The 14,559-nt window shown below is 35.6% G+C and overlaps 1 pseudogene; it reads right to left on the bottom strand.

The window, feature by feature from the left end:
- Positions 1–9,706: 9,706 nt before the first annotated feature.
- On the bottom strand, positions 9,707–11,081 carry LOC114904876 (annotated as a pseudogene).
- Between the last annotated feature and the right edge of the window lie 3,478 nt (positions 11,082–14,559).

Raw genomic sequence — 14,559 nt, 5'->3', positions numbered from 1 at the left:
TTTCGAGTTAAATGTTTATTTTTACAACTACCTAACAAGAGCTATGAGTTTCCATGTGTATCATCAAGTGTAATGTTTTAGAGCAGGGATCAGCAAACTTTTACTGTAAAGGGCCAAATAGTAAAGGTTTTAAATTTTGCAAGCCATACAGGCACTGTGGGCAACCACTCACCTCTGCTGCTGTAAGGTAAATGCAGCTATAAATGATATGTAAATGAATGAGTGTGGCTGGGTTCCTATAAAACTTTATTTACAAAATCAAGTAGTGGTCAGGATTTGGCTCTGAGGGCTATATTTTGCCAATCTTTTAATTTATTTTGTACCTCACACTTCTCCTATAGTACTACATAACTAGAGGCACTTAATATATAATATATAAATGTTTAGTAAATATGAAAAGAAAATACTCTGCTTATGCATAAAACCATTAACTCATATAGTAACTTATTCATTCACAAAATGTGTATTGCCTATTTAAATTGCTGCGTCCTCACTTTTGCAACATGCTAGACATGTGGTGAGTGATTAACAAATGCTTAATAACTAAAAAATAGATTAAATGGTCTGCTAAGGGCTGAAAGAAGCCAGGAAAACTTCAAAGAGGTGGTGACATTTATACTGAGTATTAAAAGTGAGTAGAAGTGTAGTGAAGAAAACTGGCACACACTCCTCAGTCAGGTGATCAAGGTCAACATAAATCAGGTCGATAAATCATGTATCATGTCAATAGTATGTACTCATGATGTGATGAAAGTAGTGCTTTTCTTCTGTGTTTTTCCTTTCAATAACTCATAACTGGGGTTTTATTATGTGAAGAACATCAGATAACTTTCAATATAGGGGCATCCTAGGAAATATCTGACCAGTACTCCTCAAAATGTCACGGTCATCAAAAGTGAGAAAAGCCTGAAAGGCTGTCACCCTTAAGATACGCCTAAGGAGACCTGACAACCTAATGTAATGTGGTGTCATGGGTGGGATCCTGGGACAGAAAAGGAACATTATGAAAAAACTAAGGAAATATGAATGAAGTATGAACTTTAGTTAGTAAGAACATACCAATATTGTTTCATTAATTGTGACAAATGTACCATATTAATTAATGTAAGATGTTAATAATAAGGAAAATTAGGTGTGGGATATATGGAAACAGTCCGTACTGTCTGCTTAATTTTTCTGTAAGTATAAAAGTGTTCTAAAAATATAGTTTATTTAAAAATAAATAAATAAAGAGCATATACAGCCTCCCAGCTAGCAGGACTGGAGTGCTAACTGCAAAATGCCACACACACACGCACACACACACAAATAGGGTTCACCAGGAAGAAGAAAAGGGCACATTATTGCAGTTAGCATGAACACCATGTACAGAGACATGGTGACTTGGTGTATTCTGTGCCTTGCACCTCTTGTAACAGCCAGGGAGGGGCATGGGATGTGTTGAGGTGGAGTGGGGTAAACCTGACCAAATTTATTTTTTAAAACTGAAGGGTAGTAGTCAGATTAGGACCAGAGGTAATTTTCAGGGGACAGTGAAATGGTAGTAGGGGTTGAGTATATTTCTTTTTGCAGTAAGGTAACATTTGTAGCATTAATCCCTTTTTCACTATTTAAAACTAATACATTCTATTTATTAGGTATTGAAACAAGTGTATTAGTATCCTGTGGCTTTTGTAACAAATTACCACAAAAAAATGTTGGCTTATAAACAACAAGAATTTATCACTTTCTTTTCACTATTTAAAACTACCTTCTAGGCTGAGTCATTTTCTACCAGCAAAGAGAGTCCCAGAAGAACTAAGATCGATTTATTCTAATTTTTTTTTCTTTTCTTCTGTTATTCAATTCCTGTTGTGATAATGGTACTGAGGAGTGAAGGCTTTGGGTGTCTAGAACTATGCTAAGGAACTCGGTATGAAGTTTACACAGTAAACTCTAATATTCTCTGTTAATATCCCCATTGTATAGATGAGTTAACAGAAGCACAAGTGAGATTGAGTTACTAGTCCTAGGCCTAACAGGAAGAATCCAAATCTATATACAACATGGTATGATTGTTGCCCTAACAAGTATTATTGTGATTAAAAGTGATACTCTTTTGTTTAAGTGAGAGATGATTACAGTTATTACTTTTGCTTTAAAGATTCTCATTACTGGATAAGTGAACCCACATAGACTTGTGAAAAGGAAACATGTCTAAACCAGGATACAGACCTGATACCCTAGCAGAAGATTTTGAAAATATGTCACCCTAGGTCACCAGATGGTGCAATGTTCATCTCAGTATTGATGACACTACTAGAGAATTGGAAAAAATCTATGTGTGAAAAGCTATTTATTAGGTGTCAAAGCAAGTGTACTAGTATCCTGTGGCTTTTGTAACAAATTACCACAAAAAAAATGTTGGCTTAAAAACAACAGAAATTTATCTCTCAAAATTTTGGAGGCCAGAAGTCTAAAATCAAGACATTGGCTGGACCACATTTCTACTGAAAGTTCTAGAGAAGAGTCCTTCCTTGTCTCTTTTAACTTCAGATGGTACCAGATATTCCTTGGCTTGGGGCTGCAAACATCTAATCTTTGCTTCCATCTTCATATGGTCCTTTTCTCTCTGTAACTGTTTCTGGTGTGTCTCTTTTAAGGAATCTTGTCATTGGATGTAGGTCTCATCCATATAATCCAGGATGAGCTCATCTCCAGGATCTTTAACTTAATTACATCTGCAAGATTATTTTTCCAAAAAAGTTCACATTCACAGGTTCCAGGAATTGAAATGTACCTTTCTGGGGCCATTATTTAAACTAATTCATTGACAAAATATCATCCAAGATTCTATGATTCTATGAATTCCATTTTTAAAAAAACAATCGATGGGGAAAACATCTACCCTCTTTACACCATGTGGCAATAGACACCACCATTCATGCTGTAGTCCCTGCCTGACTCATGATTGCATTGTGCACAAGGATATTGGTCACAATTTTAGGATGACTTTCCCATGCTTTATGCTACGATCAGGCTAGAAAGTAAGCTAGTGATTGGAATCAGAATGCAGGGCTTTTGAGTTTTTCTACCTCACCAGTAATTCTGACCTGAAGTGTTCAGATCCCTAGAGGTCTGGGAAAGCAGCAATAAGAGACCATGGGCTATTTCCTGTATTTTGAAGAGCCTAATTGAAATTGTTCCTTTGCTTATAGGCAAGATGTGCAGGATAACCAAAATGTCAATCTCTTCTGTTTGGGAGTGGAATAGAATGAACTCAATGTAGTGACACTGACTGACCCCCTAGGATTTTAAGTGATGACTAGCCATCATATAGATGTTGTCTTTGTTCATTTCAAAAACAGAAAAGTCTTGCAGCCACTATGGAAAACAGTATGGTGGTTTCTCAAAAAAACTAAAATATAACTATTGTATGACCCAGGAATTCCACTCCAGGGTATATATCTGAAAAAAAAAAATGAAAACACTAATTTGGAAAGATACATGCACCTCAATGTTCATAGCAGCATTATTTACAATTGCCAAGATATGGAAGCAACCTAAGTGTGCATCAACAGATGAATGGCTAGAGAAGATGCAGTATATACATATATAATGGAATACTACTCAGCCATAAAAAAGAATGAAATTTTGCCATTTGCAGCAACATGGATGGATTTGAAGGGTATTATGCTAAGTGAAATAAGTCAGATAAAGAAAGAAAAATGCTGTATGTTATCACTAATATGTATAATATAAAAGATACAACAAACTAGTGACTATAACAAAAAGGAAGCATTCTCACAGACATAGAGAATAAACTAGTGGTTACTAGTTGGGAGAGGGGAGTGGGGAGGGGCAAGACAGAGATAGGGGTTTAAGAGGTACAAAGTACTATGTATAAATAAATAAGCTGCAAGAATATATTATATACCACAGGGGATATAGCCAATATTTTATAACAACTATAGATGAAGTATAACCTTTAAAAATTGTGAATCACTCTGTTGTACACCTGTAACTTATGTAATATTGTACATCAACTATATATCAATTTTTTTTAAGTTAGAAAAAACAAACAGAAAAGTCTGGTCAGAGTTGTTCAAGATACTCTGCTTACATGTACTCTGTTATGTGCTTTAGCAAAAACTACTGTGTGTTGGGAATGAAAAGTGAAGGAGAGGTCATAATGATAACTACAATGTTTATTCCTTACTTGTACATCATATTAAAGCAGTTTCATGAGCTATCTGAATCAGTGATGCGCTTTCACCACCTGCACCTTGTAATTTCAGTAATTGAAGATACCAAGATACCCATACCTTAAAGATTGAAGACTTCTACTACAACATTTTTTAGTTAGCCTTACTTCCAATTTCTTTGGTAAAGATACATTTATTTTATCTTGTAAGCCATTCAGGATAGAGAATTAATACCGGGATCTAGTTTGAACATGGAAAAGACAAACTGTGGAGACAAGAGTCCATATATCTGTCTGTTTTACTGGCTATGGAGACAGCAATTCTAAGATCAAAAGCAATGGACTGAGATGGTAATCAGGCTGGTGAGAATAAAAGCTTGGTAGGGACCGCTTTAGTGAGTAATCTCAGCAGCTTTCTGTTGATGCACAGCCCATGATTCAGACCTCATAGCGTGTGAGAGCAGAGACCTTGAATCTCTGACTGTTTCCTTACTCTGACAACAGGGATTTTATCAGAGGTCTATGTAAGCCTGGGACTTTGGACATGTATCATATCCATTCCATCTGAACAGTTACTATAATCTTCTATCCCTGAGCTCATAATGGTTATGCAATTTCCCCAGAATGTCGGGTACTTTACCTTCAACTCTGGTGTGGAAGTTTTCCATACTGAGGCGATAAGAACAGTATGGCTCTTTATGACATCTCTCTCATAAATATGCATTTGAAAGCACTGCAAGGTAGCATGGGTCTATGGTTAAAAATGAGGTGTCTGGTCGCTGTTGTGACTTCATGGCCTGAAGTTGCTGAAAGATTTGGTGATTGTCCAGTTAATTTGATCAATGCTGACAGCATAGCCATCCCACTCCAATGCAAAATGTGTCTGCTTCACTTCACATTTTTTAATAACATGTTATTAAGATATACTTCCATACCGTACAGTTTACTAATTTAATATATACTCTCCAGCATTTTTTAAAGATATTTTTTGATGTGGACCATTTTTAAAGTCTTTATTGAATTTGTTACAATATTGCTTCTGTTTTATGTTTTGGTTTTTTTGGCCATGAGGCATGCGGGATCTTAACTCCCCAACCCGGGATCGAACCTGCACCCATTGCATTGGAAGGCAGATCCTTATCCAGGGAAGTCCCTCTCCAGTGTTTCTTAGAATATTCAAAAAGTTGCATATAGATCAGCGCTATCTAACTTCAGAACATTTTCATCACTCCAAAAAGAAACTCCATAAACATTAACAATCACTCCTCATTCCCGCCGACCCCTGTCCCCATCCCCTGTCAACCATTGATATAATAATTTCTGTCCCTATGGATTTGCTGCATTGAATGTATTTGGAATCACATAATATGTGATCTTTTGTGTCTGGCTTGTTTCACATAACATGGTATTTTCAAGCTTCATCTATGTTGTAGCACATATCCAGAGCTTCATTCCTTTTTATGACTAACATTCCATCGTCTGTATGTACTGCATTTTGTTTATCCTTTCATCAGTTGATAGACATTGGGGTTATTTCCACTTTGGGGTTATTATTAATAATGTTTTAAATTTTATCATTATTATTAATAGCAATTATTATTTATTATTAATATACTTTTGTATAATTTGTTATGTGAACATATGTTTTCATATCTCTTGGGAGTACACCTAGGAGTGGAATTTCTGGGTTATATGGTAACTAAGTTTAATATTTTGAGGAACTGGCAAACTGATTTCCAACATAGTTTCATAATTTTGCCTTCCCACCAACAATGGATGATATTTCAGTTTCTTCATATCCTTGCTGAAACTTGTTATTGCCCGTCGTTTCTATTATGGTCATAATAGTGTGTGTGAAATGGTATTTTATTGTGGTTTTGATTTACATGTCCTTAATGACTAATGACATTGAGCATTTTCATTACTTACTAGCCATTTTTATATCTTCTTTTGGGAAATGTCATTTTAGAACTTTTGCACATGTTTTCATTGGGTTTTTAAAAAACTTTTTCATTGTTGAGTTGTAATCGTTTTTTAAATATTCAGAAAATAGTTCTTTATCAGATACATGGTTTGCTAACACCATGATTTTCTAACATCAATAAATTCACTTTTCATTTATTTGGTGGTGCTCTTTGAAGCACATTTTAAATTTTGATAAAGTTCAATGTATCTATTTTTTCTTGTAATTTTGCTGTCATATCTAAGAAACTGTTGTCTAATTCAATGTCATGAAGAACTCTGCCTATGTTTTCTTCTCAGAGTTTTATAGTTTTATCATCTACATTTAGGCCTCCCTTTCATTTAGAGTGCACTTTTGTATATGGTAGGTGGTAAGGGTCCAACTTCATTCTTTTGCATGGAGATATCCACTTGTCAGAGCACCATTTGTTGAGAAGATTGTCTTTTCCCCATTCAGTTTTCTTGGAACCCTTGTCAAGAAATCAATCCCCCATAAGTGTAAAGACTTATTTCTGGACTTAATTCTATTTCATTCATCTACATGTCTATTCTATGTCTGCACCACATTATTTGATTACTGTAGTTTTGTAGCAAGTTTTGAAATCAGGAAGTGTGAACCCTCCAACTTTGTTATTTTTCAAGATGTTTTTGGCTATTTTCAGTCTCTTGAGTTTCCAAGTGAATTTTGGAATTTTTCAGTTTCTGCAAAGAGGTCAAATGGTATGCTGATAGGGAGCACATTGATTTTTCAGAACAATTTGAAGAGTAATGACATTTTAACACTACTAAGTGAACATGGGATGTCTTTCCATTTATTTAGAACATCTTCAATTTATTTCAATGATATTTTTCAGTTTTCAGTGTATTAGTGATGCACATCTTTTTAAACATTTATTTCTATGTATTTTATCATTTTATGGTCTTGTGGATAGAATTATTTCTTAAATTTATCTTTGAAATTGAATTTTTTATATTGTTCATATCCTGCAATTGTGTTTAACTCATTTATCAACTGCAATAGTTTTGTGGTGAGTTTGGTAGGATTTTATATACAAGATCATATCATCTGCAAATAGTGGTAGTTTTATATCTTCTTTTCCAATCTGGATGTTCTATTTCACTTTCTTGTCTAATTTTCCTATCTAGAATCTCCAGTACAGTGTTGAATAGAAGATATGAGATTGAAATTCGTGTCTTGTTTTGATCTTAAGGGAATGCATGCAGTCTTTTACCATTAAATATGAAGTTAATTGTGGATTTTCCATTGCTGCTCTTTATAAGGTTAAGCAAGTTCCATTCTGCTCCTAGGTTTGTTATGTATTTTATCATGAAAATGTGTTGAATATTATAAAATTTTTTCTGCATCTTTTGAGCTAATTATGTGAATTTTGTCCTTTATTCTATAATATGGAATGTATTAATCGACTTTAGTATGTTGAACCAGCCTTGAATTTCTGTAGCATATTCCATTTTGTTATGGTGTTTAAATCTTTATATATGCTGTGGGTAACAGTGGCCTTATAGAATGAGTTGGGAATTGTTTCTCATCTGTATTTTCTTTGGAAAGGTTTGTGAATGATTGTTGCTAATTCTTTTCTAATTGGCAGAATTCACTATTTGGTAGAATCTATGTGAGTGGGGTTTTCTTAGTGGAAAGAATTTTTGTTACTAATTCACTCTCTTTACTTGTTATAGGTTTATTTATATCTTCTATTTCTTCGTAAAGCAGCTTTAGTAGTTTGTATCTTTCTAGGAATTTGTTCATTTCTTCTAGATTTTGAGTTTGATGGCACATAATGGTTCATAATATTCCCTTATATTTTACTTTCTATATATGTCTTAGGTCATGTCCTTCTTTTATTCCTAATTGGAATTTTCTTTCTTTCTTAGTTAGGCTAGGTAATGGTTTGTCAATTCTGTTGATCTTTTCAAGAACCAACTTTTTATTTTGTTGATTTTCCTTATTGCTTTTCTTCTTTATTTTTCATTAATTTCTGCACTAATCTGTATTATTTCCTTCCTTCTGCTTGCTTTAGGTTTAATATTCTTTCCTTTTACTATTTTTTTTCCCTAGTGGAAGGTTAAGTTATTAATCTAAGTTCTTTTTTAATATAAGTGTTTACAGTTGTACATTTTCTTCTAATGACTGCTTTAGCTATGTCTCATAAGTTTTGTGCTACCATTTTAATTCAGTTCAAAGTATTTTGTAATTTCCCCTTGAATTATAGGGGAAATTACAAAGAAGAATCCCACTGATTCTTCTTTGCCCATTTGTTACTTAGGAACATGTTTAATTTCCACATATTTCTAAATTACAAAGTGATTGCTCCAATGAGCTCCATTCCTATCCCCTCATCTCCACTGTATGGACATACAAATTACAAATGTATACACTATAAACATATCAACACAGTTTTATAAGGATTGCTTTATGCAGTTTTTAAAAACCAGAGAGGATTAGAAAAGTGTTACAAATGAAAATACACTGATACTGTCTTTTATATTTACCTATGTATTTACCTCAACCAGTGTTCTTTATTTCTTCACGTGCATTTAAGTTACTGTTTAATATCCTTTTATTTCAGCTTGAAGTTAAATGTTTTATTATTTCTTCTGGAGCAGACATGCTATCCATGAATTCTCTGATTTTATTTACTTGAGAATGTCTTAATTTCTTCCTCATTTTTCAAGGTTAATTTTGCCAGATGTAGAATTCTTAGTTGACAATCTTCTATTTCAGCACTTTAAACATGCCATCCCACTGCCTTCTGACCTTCCTGATCCCTAATGAAAAGTCAGATGTTATCTTACTAAAGACAGCTTGCAGATGACAAGTTGCTTTTCTCTTGTTACTTCCGCATTCTTTCATTATCTTGGTTTTCAGCAATTTGACTAAGATGTCTCTAAACATGGATCTCTTTGTGTTGATTCTACATAGAATTTATTGAGCTACTTAGATTACAGTATAATACTTTTTGGTCAAATTTGGGAAGTTTGCGACCATTCCATCTTCAGATAGTCTTTCTACACCTTTCTCTCTCTCCAGTCCTTCTGGGGCCTACATTAGCCATATGTTGGTATGCTTGATGGTGTCCCATTAGAACCAAAAGGCTCTGTTGTTTTTATTTATTCCTTTTTCATTTTCTTTCTCAGACTGGATAATCTCAATTGACCCTTATTCATGATAACTGATTCTTCCTTCTGTCAGTGTAATCTATTGTTGAGCCCCCCTAGTGAATGTTTTATATTAATTGTTTTACTTTCCAACTGTAGAATTTCGACTTGGTTCATTTTTTGTTTTGTTTTGTTTTAATAAAGTTAAACAGCAAAACAAAAATTCACAAGCTGCCCTGTCCACCCCCACCTCCCTCCCCTACCCGCAGTCTTCGGTGCTGGCTCGCTTTCCTTCAACCCACTCACTCAGACACTGGGTATCTAATTGAAAGAATGAAACTGCTCTAAGTATGTGGATCATGATGAAGGGAGGAGGTGAACTGTGTCCACACTGGAGGTTAAACTGAGCAAGTCTGCATTTTCTGGGCTCTGGATGGTTTCCTTTCATTAGCCAAATTGAAAAAAAAAGTTCCCTGCACCAGATGCTTCAAAGCTGAAACCCCCAGGACCACCGAAGAATGTCTTGAAGATATTGTTTGCATGAAAATCACCCATATTCATGCCCTCTTCATCCAGGTCTTGTTCACTGTCATAGCGAGTCTTTTTCTTGGGATCAAAGAGAATGGTAAAAGCTTCTCTGACTTCCTTGAACTTTTTCTCCTCCTCCTTCTGAACTTCAGCAATGGCTCCACTGTGGTGATCTGGATGGTGCATCAAGGCCCGTTTCCAATAAGCTTTCTTGATCTCGTCCTCAGAGGCATTCTTGTCTACTCCAAGAATCTTGTAGTAATCTTTCCTCTTACTCTTCTTCAGTTCCAGCTGTGCATTTTTTAGGAGCTGTTTGTGTTCTTTTGTTTTCTACATCTGATATACTTTTTCATAGTCCCGTACTGCTTCTTCATAGTGTTCTGTGTCCATGTAACACTGACCTCTTCTCAAGTAGGCTTTTATATAAGTGTCATCAAGCTTCACTGCATTTGTGCAGTCTTCTATTGCATCATCTAGTTTCTTAAGCTTGGAATTAACCATACCCTGATGACAGTAGAGTTTAGCATTTGTTCTTATATTATTGGGGTCTATCCTCAGGGCTTCTGTGAACAGTTCACATGCTAACTTGTAATTTCCTTCTTTAAATGCTTTATTCCCATCTTCTTTCTTTGCTTTAAGTGCTTTGGCATTTCTGCAAGTGACGCAGGCCTTCTCATGGTCAGGAGCCAACCTGAAAGCTTGGACAAAAAAACTGAACCACCTTCTCAATACAGTCTTCATAATCAAGGCAAAGTCTTCGTACATACAGAGCATCGGCATTGGTGGAATCCGTTCATAAAATGTCACTGGCCACACACTGTGCTTCTGGATAATGACCCAGCATTGCTAAACATTCTGCTTTGAGGATTTTGAAGTGATGGCAGGCAGGGGCATATTCTAGGGCACGGTGCATGCAGAAAACAACCTTCCGAAAACCCCGCTTCTCAAAATCCGTTTCTGCTATTTTCTCATATTCTATGACTGCATTGGCATTCTTGAACTCCTGTTGTGCCTGAGCATTTTTTTGACCCAGTTCTAGGGCTCTCTGGAAACTACGACATGCCACCGTAGCATTCCCTAGAGATAGGTGGCATTTGTCCTCTCGTAGATGTCCCTCACTGACTGCTATGCATCTCCCAGAGCTTCCCAGAACTTTCTGAGCATCATCAAGGTGGCTGCTCGATTCCTGTAATAGCTAGCATTTTTAGGACACATATCTCTTTGCTTCCTCGTCATATAGCAGCTCTGGTTCAGTTGCCGCTGTTACCGCATTGCACTCCAGGGCAGCCACCATCTTACCTCTGGGACCCTCTACCTGGTTCTTTTTTACACTTCCTGTCTCTTTACTGATATTCTTTTTTTTGGTGACACATATTTCTCATTTTTATATAAGTTTTCCTTTAGTTCTTTGCATGTATTTATGATAGCTGATTTAAATTTGAGTAAGTTTAACATCTTACTAGAATTCTCAGGGTCAGTTCCTATTGACTGCTTGTTTTTCCCATTGCCTGTGTATGGGTTATACTTTCCTGTTTTTTGGGGTATCTTGTAAGTTTTTATTGATTATCTAGACATTTAGAATAATGTACCGTGGCACCTTTAGCAATCCAATTCTCTCTCCCACTAGGGTTTGTTGTCATTGTTATTTGTTTTATTGTTATTGTTATTTTGTATTTTTTTGACTATTTCTTTAAAGTGTGTATTATTTGTTATGTGGCAATTGATGTGTGCTCAGTTATCCTAGTTGTAAGCTAACAAATAGAGATTTTCTTAAATGTCATGAACCAGTGAGTCTACCAACCTTTGCTGAGAGGCTCTGTTGAGCATGTCTTTAATGTTTTGACAAGCAGTCTACCTCTCTGTCTTAGCCTTCACTTCCTGATTATGCGGAGCCTGACAAAGCCCTAAGTTTTACCTCTGACTGGTGTCACTACCTCAGGCAACTGTTATGTTAAACAATTGCTGTTGATTCTTTTCAGCAAATGCCATACAGGTTAGGGCTGTTGACAGAGAGTGAGTTCTGAGTTGGGTCAAGTAAAAACAAGTACTGAAACTGGACTTTTCATCATGCTGCAAGCAAGTCAAAGGGTGACAGTTCTCTGGGGCTTTTTAGGAAGCTCCAAACTATTCTGGCTCCTCCGGTGGCTGCTAGACTACTTGATTTCACAGTTACTATAGTTGTGAGACTATTGCTTTTCAAAGCTTCCATGGAGCTGGGGAGAGAGTGATCGGATTATGGCAAGCTAAAAGACTGCAGGGCTCACTGTTTTGACTAAAATTTAGTTGTTTTTTCTTGAATAAACATTTCATGAATTTTTCAAGCCTTTAATTCATTTGCAGAGTTTATATAGCTTTTATAGGGCAGAGGATTTTCAGAAGTCTTTACTCAGGCATTTGGTAATCAAGCCCCTCTGCTTCACTTTTGATGATCAAAACAAATAGTTTCCATTTGTATAGTATGCTAGTTTTTACAAAGGACCCTCATGTATTACCTCTTTTTCTTTTTAAATTTTGATTTGTGAAATATTTTAAACATAAAATGTAGGGAAAACAATTTATAGTGTATTCTTGTACTCACTATCCATATTTAACAGATGAAATATTTTGCCATATTTGCTTCATTTTTCTCTTTTTATTTTGAAAGAAAGAAATATGTTGATTATTTTTCCTTCTTACCCTCTAAAGAGGTTACTTCTCTTTTGAGGTTCACATTTGTTAATGCTAATCATATTTGCAAACTTTGGTACATCAATGCATAAAAATACATGTGTATTTATCTATATCTGTATACTGTCTTGTGTGTTCTTTAAATGATAGCTTACTTTTATACATTTCTTTTTGAAACTAGCATTTCTTTATCATTTTGACATCCATGCTGATGCATATAAATCTATAGTTTAACAGAATAGTACTTCATTAAATTATCAAATATACTCTATTTATTCAGTCTTATACCGATGACACTTCAGGACAGTTGTTGTGAGTGGTGTGAGCTCTGAAGCCAGAAATCCTGAGCTCTAATCCCTTTTGGGTTACTTTTATTTGTAATTTGGGGAAAATTATTTAACTGCAGTGCCTTGATTTACTCATATGGGTATAACAATAGTACCTACCACATAATTTTTAGGATTAAATTACATAGTACAAATGAAAATCTTAAAAGAGTTCTTGGGAAACAGTAATGCCTTGGCAAGAATTAGTTCCTATTATAAACAATGTTGCAGGAAACACCCTCATACATATCTCATGAAATTTCTGGATAATAAAATATGCAACGTCGAGCTCAAAAGAGTGGTAGCAAGGTGCATTTCCACTAGCTTTTCCCAAATTCTAATCATATATTGATGGAATCAGACAACCAGCCTGGGTCAAGGTATTTGACAGGCATATATTCAACAAAAAAATCAGTGTCCAGAATGCACATTTACTGAAACCTTCTGTAAGTTTATAAGAAAAAATATTCCCATTAAAAAATGGGAAAATAAATGTGAATAGAAAATTCACTGGAAAAGAAACTCCCATGACCAATAGAGTCAATAGAAAATTCACTGAAAAAGAAACTCCCATGACCAATAGAGTCAGAGAGGTTAATTGACTAACTGGTGGTTAGAAACCTTGTAAGTAAATGATCCAAAGTAGCTTTAATGCACATTTCCCAAGTCCACACGCAGACTTTCTCCACTACTCCACTTTTCTTCCAATTAATCCTCCAATTACTGAATCTCTGCTTCTCTAAGCGATGTGTAACAGCAGCGTGTTCCTCCTGCTTTTGGAGTGTCCTTTTATTTAAACAAAAACGTTTTTTCTAGGAAGATTTCTCTAAGCTGAAATTAGCTAGAGCAACTTGGAACACATGGTGTGTTATCTACGGATGTGTGCATGCGTTTAGAAAATCTGTGTAGTTGTTTCTACAAATGTATGAATGTAACAGGTGTCCAGGCACACATGTGTTTTTCATAGCTACTGCTTGCAAAAGAGTTGATGGAAGCGATCTCCTTTCAGAATAGCAACAGAGCTAACACAGCTATTCACTACAATTCACATTTACTGAAATGAAACAGGAATTTGGCAACTTGAAGTGGAGTTACCAGAGGTTGGTATGCTCATGGGCTTCTAAAATATATGAGGGAAAAACATTTCCTATCCAATCTTTGATATTCTATGTTCCAAAAGATTTTTTATTTTAACCCGTCTTAATAGCCCTTCAGTATCAAAATTAAGTGTGTTTTCCGCTAAAAGACCAGTGAAACTTAAGGTTGCCCTGGGGTCTCGGTAGCCAGTGCATCTTCTGTAAGTGGTTTGATTGCCGTCTGTAGAGAGGAGTGCTGGGAAAGATGTGCTTGACCAAGGCTATACATTACAGTCCAATTAATGTGAAGATCACTACATGAGTCTTTAACTTTATCTAGTAACTGTTGTAATCTCTAATGGAGACCATAGAGAGAGCAGAGGGACATTTAGAATCCACTCTCTCTGCCAGGCACGAAGGGGAATGGCTTTGGTTGTATACCGCTGTATACACCAGGGCAGCTTCTCTCAAATTTTCTGTCCCCCAAATGCCTCTCTTACTCTTACCATCTCAATTAAGAATTATAAACAAAAGCCAGAACCTTCAAGGTACATGTGAATATGGGCATTACCAAGTATAGCAGTAGTTCCTAGCAAGGGCTCTGGAGTGAGAGACCTTGGTGAGAATTTCAGGCTATTTGAGTTGGGTTATTAAAGCCCTCTAAGGCTCAGGTTCATCAGTCAATAACGGGAATGAGAATTGC

The sequence above is a fragment of the Monodon monoceros genome, unplaced genomic scaffold (assembly GCF_005190385.1).
Source record: "Monodon monoceros isolate NGI ecotype Baffin Bay Population unplaced genomic scaffold, NGI_Narwhal_1 Super_Scaffold_21, whole genome shotgun sequence".
In the NCBI taxonomy this organism is placed as follows: domain Eukaryota; kingdom Metazoa; phylum Chordata; class Mammalia; order Artiodactyla; family Monodontidae; genus Monodon; species Monodon monoceros.
The sequence above is the reverse complement of the archived record's forward strand: the minus strand, read 5'-3'. Positions and strand labels throughout refer to the sequence as shown.